The sequence below is a fragment of the Cebus imitator genome, unplaced genomic scaffold (genome assembly GCF_001604975.1).
Source record: "Cebus imitator isolate Cc_AM_T3 unplaced genomic scaffold, Cebus_imitator-1.0 Scaffold62, whole genome shotgun sequence".
NCBI lineage: Eukaryota > Metazoa > Chordata > Mammalia > Primates > Cebidae > Cebus > Cebus imitator.
Genome location: NW_016107377.1, coordinates 6790714 through 6798375, shown reverse-complemented (window position 1 = coordinate 6798375; position 7662 = coordinate 6790714). Strand labels below are relative to the sequence as shown.

Below are 7662 nucleotides of genomic sequence, written 5' to 3'. Positions count from 1 at the left end.
ATATTTTGTATTAACTTTCCATACAACTATTAACTTGTTAAAATACAAGCACCTACTAAGGTGTTTGGATGTAACTATTTAATAAATGGAACAATTAGGTATTATTTTTGGTGTAGGGGCACGTGAAAAAAATTATGGACTACCAAGAATGTCATAGAGCAAGAAAGTTTGCATATCTCTACTTTAGTTATCACTTTTTTGGCATACAGAAATCACTCTCACTAGGATTCGGAGCCCTAAGGATTATGATGATGTTGGTATGATAATAGTAGCAGGAAAAATAGTGACTGACAGACATTGAGCACTGCTGTGTACCATGTTCTATGCTAAGGGAATCTCAGACATTATTTCATTTACATGCTTTATGCAATTTACTTCCTCCTATTTTCCTGAACCTAGAAAATGGAGCCCTACTTTTCCCCAGAGTCTTCTGCCTCTAGACCTACTGGAGAAAATTTAAAAACCAGTTGACATTTCTTGTGATAAACTCAATAAAAAAGCACTATAACTTTTTTTCCTGAAAATTGTAAAACCAATTTTCTGTTCCCTGCTGCATTTTCAACCCACATGTTTAAAAAAAATATACCAATCTCTTTGAAAGTATGTAAATTTTCTCCAGAATCCTAAACAGAAATCAATCAACCAAAATTAATTCAGCCACTCCACGTTGGGCATTGTGGACAGCAGGAAAGTACTTTAATGCAGTCTCTGTATCCTCAAAGGGGTTTATGATTTGGTTTATATGTGAAACAACTAGAAGAAAAAAAATTTTTAAGTACATACTAAAGGACAAAGTGAGGCAGGATAGGCTTGAAATTTTATGTTGAGAGAGAAATAAGCCCTAAGATTGAATAATCACAGACCTGGTCCATCAGCAACTTACCTTCCTGTCTCATCTCTCTCTTGCCATAAACAACTTTTTCTTCCTTTCTAGGGGCCAGGCCATCTCTTTCAACAAACTGAACGCTTCTATCTGTTCTAAGACACTATCCTTTTCTATTCAAAGGGAGACTTTTTTCCTCAGGAAATCATCACGATTTTAAACATCATCAAAGATTAATTTTCTCCTTGACTATAAGCTTGCTAACTTTGGTATGCCCAGTGAGGAAGATGATTTCATAACTGCGTTGTGCCTTTCAGCTTTGATTTATTGCTTCTTCTCCTTCTCCAGTCCAACTTTAAATTTGTGTGTGCATGCTTGCATATGTGCGTGCATGTCTGGATATATATTACTACACATGTAGCGTATTTATACATACATATAGTATAATAAACATATACTGTATAATATGCATATTATATACATAATATACATAATATATAATGTATACATAATACATACATATTATATAACATAATATACATATAAAATGTAATATATACACATATATGTGCTGTGGATAATATAATATACACATATATAATATGCATATAATACATTATAATACACGTATTATACAGTATATATAATAATTATACTTTATATATAGTATAGTATAATATATATACCAGATCCATTGTCTCTATGGCTTCTCTATCAATTTTTTTTGCTTAAGCCCTGTGACTGTCTTTATCACTTTATTACCAGTGCACTTTCAGGTTTATCCATTTAACCATTCAAAAGCTATTCAATAAGTGTCTGCTATTATGCAGTGCATGTTCTAGGCACTGCGGATAAACTGATGAATAGGAAAGACATGGCTGGTTCTCTCAGATTCTAGCAAGGTACATAAACAAGTAAGACATGTTTACTACATACTGTTGACAATTGCTATGATGAATAAAATGTGAAGGTACCATGGGAGTCATGGTGGTCAAAGAAGGCTTCCTGGAGGAAGTGATGTGTACGTTGAGTGTTGCTGGATGGAAAGATGTTAGAGGGATGTGAAAGGAGTAGAAGATTTTTCATGAAGAAGGAATCCAGGATCTAAATTAGATTCTAAATTCACACCCCTGAGGGAGTAAAGTTAGTTTAGTAATACTGGAAGAAAAGGTAAGAAGGAAGCGACTTCAAGAGGAGGGTGAAAGAATATAGCTGGGAAATAGGCAGGGGACGTATCTGGAAGATAATTAGGACACATGGCGTGAGTTTATGCAGGTGATGGCATTATAACATTTGCATTTTTAAAAAGATTATTTTGGCTGAGGTGTGGTAAATGGAGTGAAAAGTGAGGGGCAGGATTGGAGGCAGAGAGGTAGGGAACAGGTAAAAGGTGGTGGGGTTTTTAATTAGGGGCACAGCAGTAAAGATGGAGAGAAGTGGACAGATTCTGGAGACAGGAATCTACAGGATGTGGGACCATTTGGTTGCTGGTGATGATAGAGAGTTAGGCATCAAAGATGGTGGCTCCACTTACTGAAGTGGGAAACAAGAGAAATGATGGTTTCACTCATTGAACTGGGAAATGATCAAATAAAAAAATGATTTTAGCTTGAGAAGGGGTAAAACTGAGTCACCTAAATGTGGTGACTAGAGGTCAAAAGAAAAAGATGGAATGATAGATCTCAAATTTATCAACCTGTATAAGACAAGTGACAACTTCTACTGGGCAAATTTAAAGGTGTTGCTTTTTATTTTCATTTCTCTGGCCACCTCCTTTATCTTGGACATGGTTGATTGTCTTCTTGCTACTTGTTCTGTTTGGTTTCTCAAACATTGTGCTTTCTGCTTAGCATGTCATGACCTCAAGTAAAATAAAGCTTCTATTTAGAGTTCCTAGGAACTTAGGTAGATATATAAAAATAAGGAAAGGAGAAGGAAGAGGAGAAGGTGAAAGAAGAGGAAGAGGAGAAAAAAGAAAAAAGAAAAGTCAGCTTGGGTCTGTAGGACATTGTACCTGTCAATTCATTCATTTAACATGTATGTGTTATTGAGCACCTCCTCCCATGTGCCACAAACATACTAGATTAGATGTTGGAGAGACAATGGTGACTTCTGATGCCAACAACTTGGTTCAGAAGGTAGACCTTAAGTAAATAAATAAAATTAACCAAATTAATGTATAACCATCCCCTGTAATAAGCGCTATGAAGCGAACAACATCTATAAATAGATGCTCAAAGAATAGTCCATGTACAAGAGCCATCAGGGTCACCTGGTAGCTTGTTAGAAAAGCAGAATTTCAGTATCCACCCAAGAACTACGGAGATGGGATCTGCATTTTAACAATACCCCTGGGGGATTTGCATGAGCATTAACATTTGAGACACACTGCTCTAGAGTTCACAGGGCCATGAGAGAAAACAAGAGGCGGATCTGAACTCATCCAGTGGGTCAGGGAAGCGTTCCCTGAACAGACGGCCTCTGGCTAAGCTAGAGAAGTAGGCAGGGGCTAGATGGCACAGAGCTTCATGGGCCATGTTGAGGACTTTTATCTTTTTCCTAAGAGCAGCCTGAAGATAGTTAAAGGTTGCCTTAGTCAACTCAGGCTGCCATAGATTGGGTGGCTTATACAACAGAATTTTGTTTTCTCATAGTTCTGGAGGCTAAAAGTCCAATGTTAGAGTGCCAGCATGGTCAGGTTCTGGTGAGGTCTCTCTTTCTGGCCTGCAGAGAGCTGCTTTCTTGCTGTGTCTTCGCATGGTAGAGGGAGAGAGAGAGAGTTCTCTTTCTGGTGTCTCAGAAGAACACAAATCCCGTTGTGAAGACTTCACCCTCATGACCTCATCTCATTTACCTCCCAAAGTTCCCATCTCCAAATACCATCATATCAAGAGTTAGGACTCCCACATATAAATGTTAAGGGGACACAACTCAGTCCATAGCAAATGTTTTACACAAAGGAGTATGGAAAAAATAGCTTTTGTTTTTAAATTCCTGTTCTGGCTGAAGTATGATGAAAAAAGATTTGAAGGGATCAAGAATATATTCAGGAGACCAGCTAAGGGGCTATTTCAATCATCACGGTAAAAGACACCGATCGCTTGGGCAAAGCCATTGGTAGAGATGAAGCAAAGAGGAACATTTCTGAATATTTCGGTGTTAAACCTGAAAGACTTTGATAATGGATTTCAAATGGTGGTTGAAGAAGGAAGGTTAAGAATGACTGCCAGTTTTTTGGCTGGTGCAACTGGATGAATGTGATATCAGTCCTTGAGATAGGTATCGTGAAATCAGCAAGTTTGTACCTGGCATTTTGCTAAATGCAATGAACAATGCATTTAGAAATACCAGTAAGAATGGTTATCATTAGTGAGCATTTACTATGTGCCAGTCACTGCATAGATGTTTTGTGTGCGTTATCTTAATTAATATATGACACAAGCCTTGCTTTCTGAGATGGAAAGATCAACTCAGGCAAGCTAACTACAGAAGACTACATTGTTAAGGGTTTCAAAGTGTCTAGTACAATAAACAATACAGAATGCTTTCACAGGAGAACATCAGAGAGGGTAATGCGGTCAGAGAAGACAAGACAGAGTCAAGGGAAAGGTGAGCTGAAGTCTAAAGATTGAGTAAGGCAGAAAGAAGCACAACTCCATCAGGAAGTTCACTTGGGAAAACAGTGGAGAAAAAGTTGAGCTGAAAGGGAGAGGTCAGATTATGACGGCCCTTGAAAGTCTATAATTCACATTTTATAGAGAGAGAGGTTTGAATGGGAAAGGAACATGACTTTACATGACTTAATAAAACCTGTCTGACAACAAAGGAGCTTGAAGATGAGGAGGCCTGAGTTCCAGACACCGTCTTGTTAGCATTTGTGTTTTCCAGGTAATAGGTCAGATTTCTGGCCTACCTGGGAGGGAAAATCAGCAAGACTTAGATTCATCGGCTGAGAATAGGGGGATGTGTCAAAGATAACTAAAGTTTCAGGAATGAGATTCAAGGAATGATAGTTTCAAAGATAGAATCAGAGGGAGATAAGGAAGAGGAGAATCATAAACCTGTGGTTACCCATTTACGTGCAGGAGATTAAGTATATTAATAATTAAAAATTGTTTTTACCTGTTTGACCACAGGGCTAATTTAAATTTCCAGAAATAGTACAGTAGAGGAAAGCCTGCAAGTTAGGATATTTGAGAGAATTACAGGGGGAGGATAACGAATAGAAGTACAAAAACTGAAAGGAGTAAAGCATAGTAGCTATTGAAGAAAGTAGCCTCGAAATTATATGAAACATTATGTTTTTAAGATCCAATGGCAAAATAAAAGTAAAGCATTCCATTTCATTCTGTTACTTCATTACAGATGCACTGAACAGTTGCTTATAAAAAATAGTGCCTTGGGTTCAACCTTTCAGATGAATAGGGGCTTTGTTCTGCCTTGGTCTAGTCATGTAATCATCATACTTTTATTTTTTTTCTCAAAGTGTTATATTTAGGGGAAGAAAAATGTATGCTCATTGTGTTTGCTAAATACCATATGTTTTTGTGTTTTTGTTTTCAAAGCATGCAGAAATGCTGTTGACTGGGAAATACATAAATAACCCTTCCTAACCTTTCTCTTTTTCTGCTTTATCTCAGGAAACTCCAGCACCTCCTAGAACGTCTTTTGTGGAATGGCACTTCACCGGGGCCCTTGGATCACGTGCCACATGTATTCAACAGTAAACATCTTCCTATAATCCTTGCTTCATTAATGGCAATGTGAGCCAATGCACAGTGTTTATCAAATGGCATCTAAGATGGTTAAGGCACACCTAATCGTCTTGTGGGTGCCTGCCAAGAGTAGAAAAGGGTAGTGGATAGATATCAGTTTTATTGTCCAGCATTCCCTAATTGACGTCCCGAGTGGTCTGAAAACTTAGACGAAAGATAAATGGGCCACAGTAATTAACCACTGCAATAGCAGATGTGATACAGGAAACCTGCGTGTGCCAGAGCTATAAGCATGTTTTGATTTTGAATAGGCACTTGGGTTAGCACATTCTTCCTCAATAATGGAAATCACATGTAAATGTTTTTGTAAGGTATTAATTGCCATGGCAGACGTTGAATTATTTTTCCTTTAAAAAACATATACATGCGCTTTGTCGGATAGTCTAAGGACTTCAGTTTCATGCACAACCTGGATTTCTTTGGAATCTGCGGAGTTTCACATTTTCCAAAGTGTTCACGGTGCAGCTCCTGGCTTCGAGCTGGCTCTCTTAAAGGGTGTTTTCTTGAGCTACCCCTCTCTCTGCTCTGCCAATTATGTGCCACTTTGTCTTGGTGCTATGATTGCTTTCTTCTGAGAGGGAAATTCCTCTTTCATCAGTATGGATGCACTGTTTTTACACACTGCAAGTGCTGTGTTACTGTGTCAGTCATCCTATTAGGGCCAGTTTCAGACGAGTAGGGCTGACGAGCTGGCTGGGGATTGGCTGGCTCCGGCTGGGAGGGATTTGTCGGAAGGAAGGGCCGCAGCTTACAGCAACAGAGTTTAGACTGTCTTTGCTTCATCATCTGAAGGTAAAATTTTCCAGATACGGCAGACGGCTTTCAGAGTACAATAAACAGGGAATGAGAACTATTTACACGCAAGTTTCTTCCTCATGATGCGGTGGAGAAGCCTCGGCCACTTGGTTCTGCCAGATGTTCCTGGGGTTACTGTAAATGGGAAGGACAGGCAGAGCTAAACAAGGTAGGAGAATCGCCCCCCCTTTTTTGAATGTTTAAAGAGTTTGCTGCAGTATGCTGCATTCCATGTGTGCTGCTTAGGGGAGCCAGGGAAACTGGATTCCACTAATTCAAATGGAATACTTGCGGGGGACCCTGGAGTTTTACGTAACATTTTGATTTGAGAAAAAGAAACGGCAAAGCTTGAATCTATGCCGCCTGTTTGGGGTGAGGCACCAAATCGAGTTTTTATTCAAAGAATCGATTCATTTATTATTATTTTTAAAACCATTTGAATTCTTCGGAGCAGTCTTATTTTCTTGCTATAAAAAACATTGTCATATCACCGTAGCTAGTTCCCAAATAGATAAAGTTTACATGGATCCTATTATTTGAAAACAGACTTGCAATTAAGGATTAAAAAAAAATCATGATAAATACTCATCGATTGACTGTTTGGCCAAAAGTATGTGTCTGTTTATTAAAAATTAGGGACCTACCTAGCTCTACAAGGTTACAGCTTTAATTGAGTTTCAAAAGCACATTTTTAACAATCTAGCAAGAGGTAGCTTTCTGGCAAGTTTTCGATACTGTAGTTCAATGTTTACGTTTCTTTTCCTGGCATGTCTGAGCCTTTGTTTCCAGCTTAAAAGTGGAACCATTATATTCAAAAGTAAAGCTGGGTTAATAATGCTTACTGCAATTATCTGATCTTTATGCATTTTTAATGAGAACACACAGCCAGCAGAATAATTTAATGAGGGCAGGCTAGCTTTTAAAGCTGTGTTTTCACTATGCAGAACCATATCAACTTTCTCGCTGAGAAGCAGCAGTGAGAAATGATGGAGAAGATTTATTTTTAACACACTTGGCCCAGGAGAAGGAAAGGATATATTTGCTAAAGAATTCTTTCTGCCCTTTTCCGTTTTAAATTTCTGCCAGGCATGAGGAAACTGTGCTTTTTTGTTAGGCCTCGGAAGCATGTGTTTACAATAAATGTGTAACATTTTTAGAATAGTTAGCAAGCACTGAAGCGAAGAAAAATTCCGACTTGCCTAACCACCACCACCTTGAATGTTCAAGAAACATTACTGTCCCTTTAAAAGACAAAGGTTAAGTGGAAAG

At 38.3% G+C, this 7662-nt stretch overlaps 1 protein-coding gene across 8 annotated transcripts in view; it reads left to right on the top strand.

Annotated features, from left to right (window-relative positions):
* Positions 1–6313: 6313 nt before the first annotated feature.
* Positions 6314–7662, top strand: part of MBNL2 (muscleblind like splicing regulator 2) — a 173014-nt gene continuing 171665 nt past the window's right edge. For 7 of the 8 annotated variants that reach the window (XM_017530051.2, XM_017530052.2, XM_017530049.2 and 4 more), the window contains exon 1: positions 6314–6562. The gene's annotated coding sequence lies outside the window, so the exon portion shown is untranslated. The remainder of the gene's footprint in view (positions 6563–7662) is intronic. The other variant, XM_017530054.2, reaches the window with a different exon arrangement.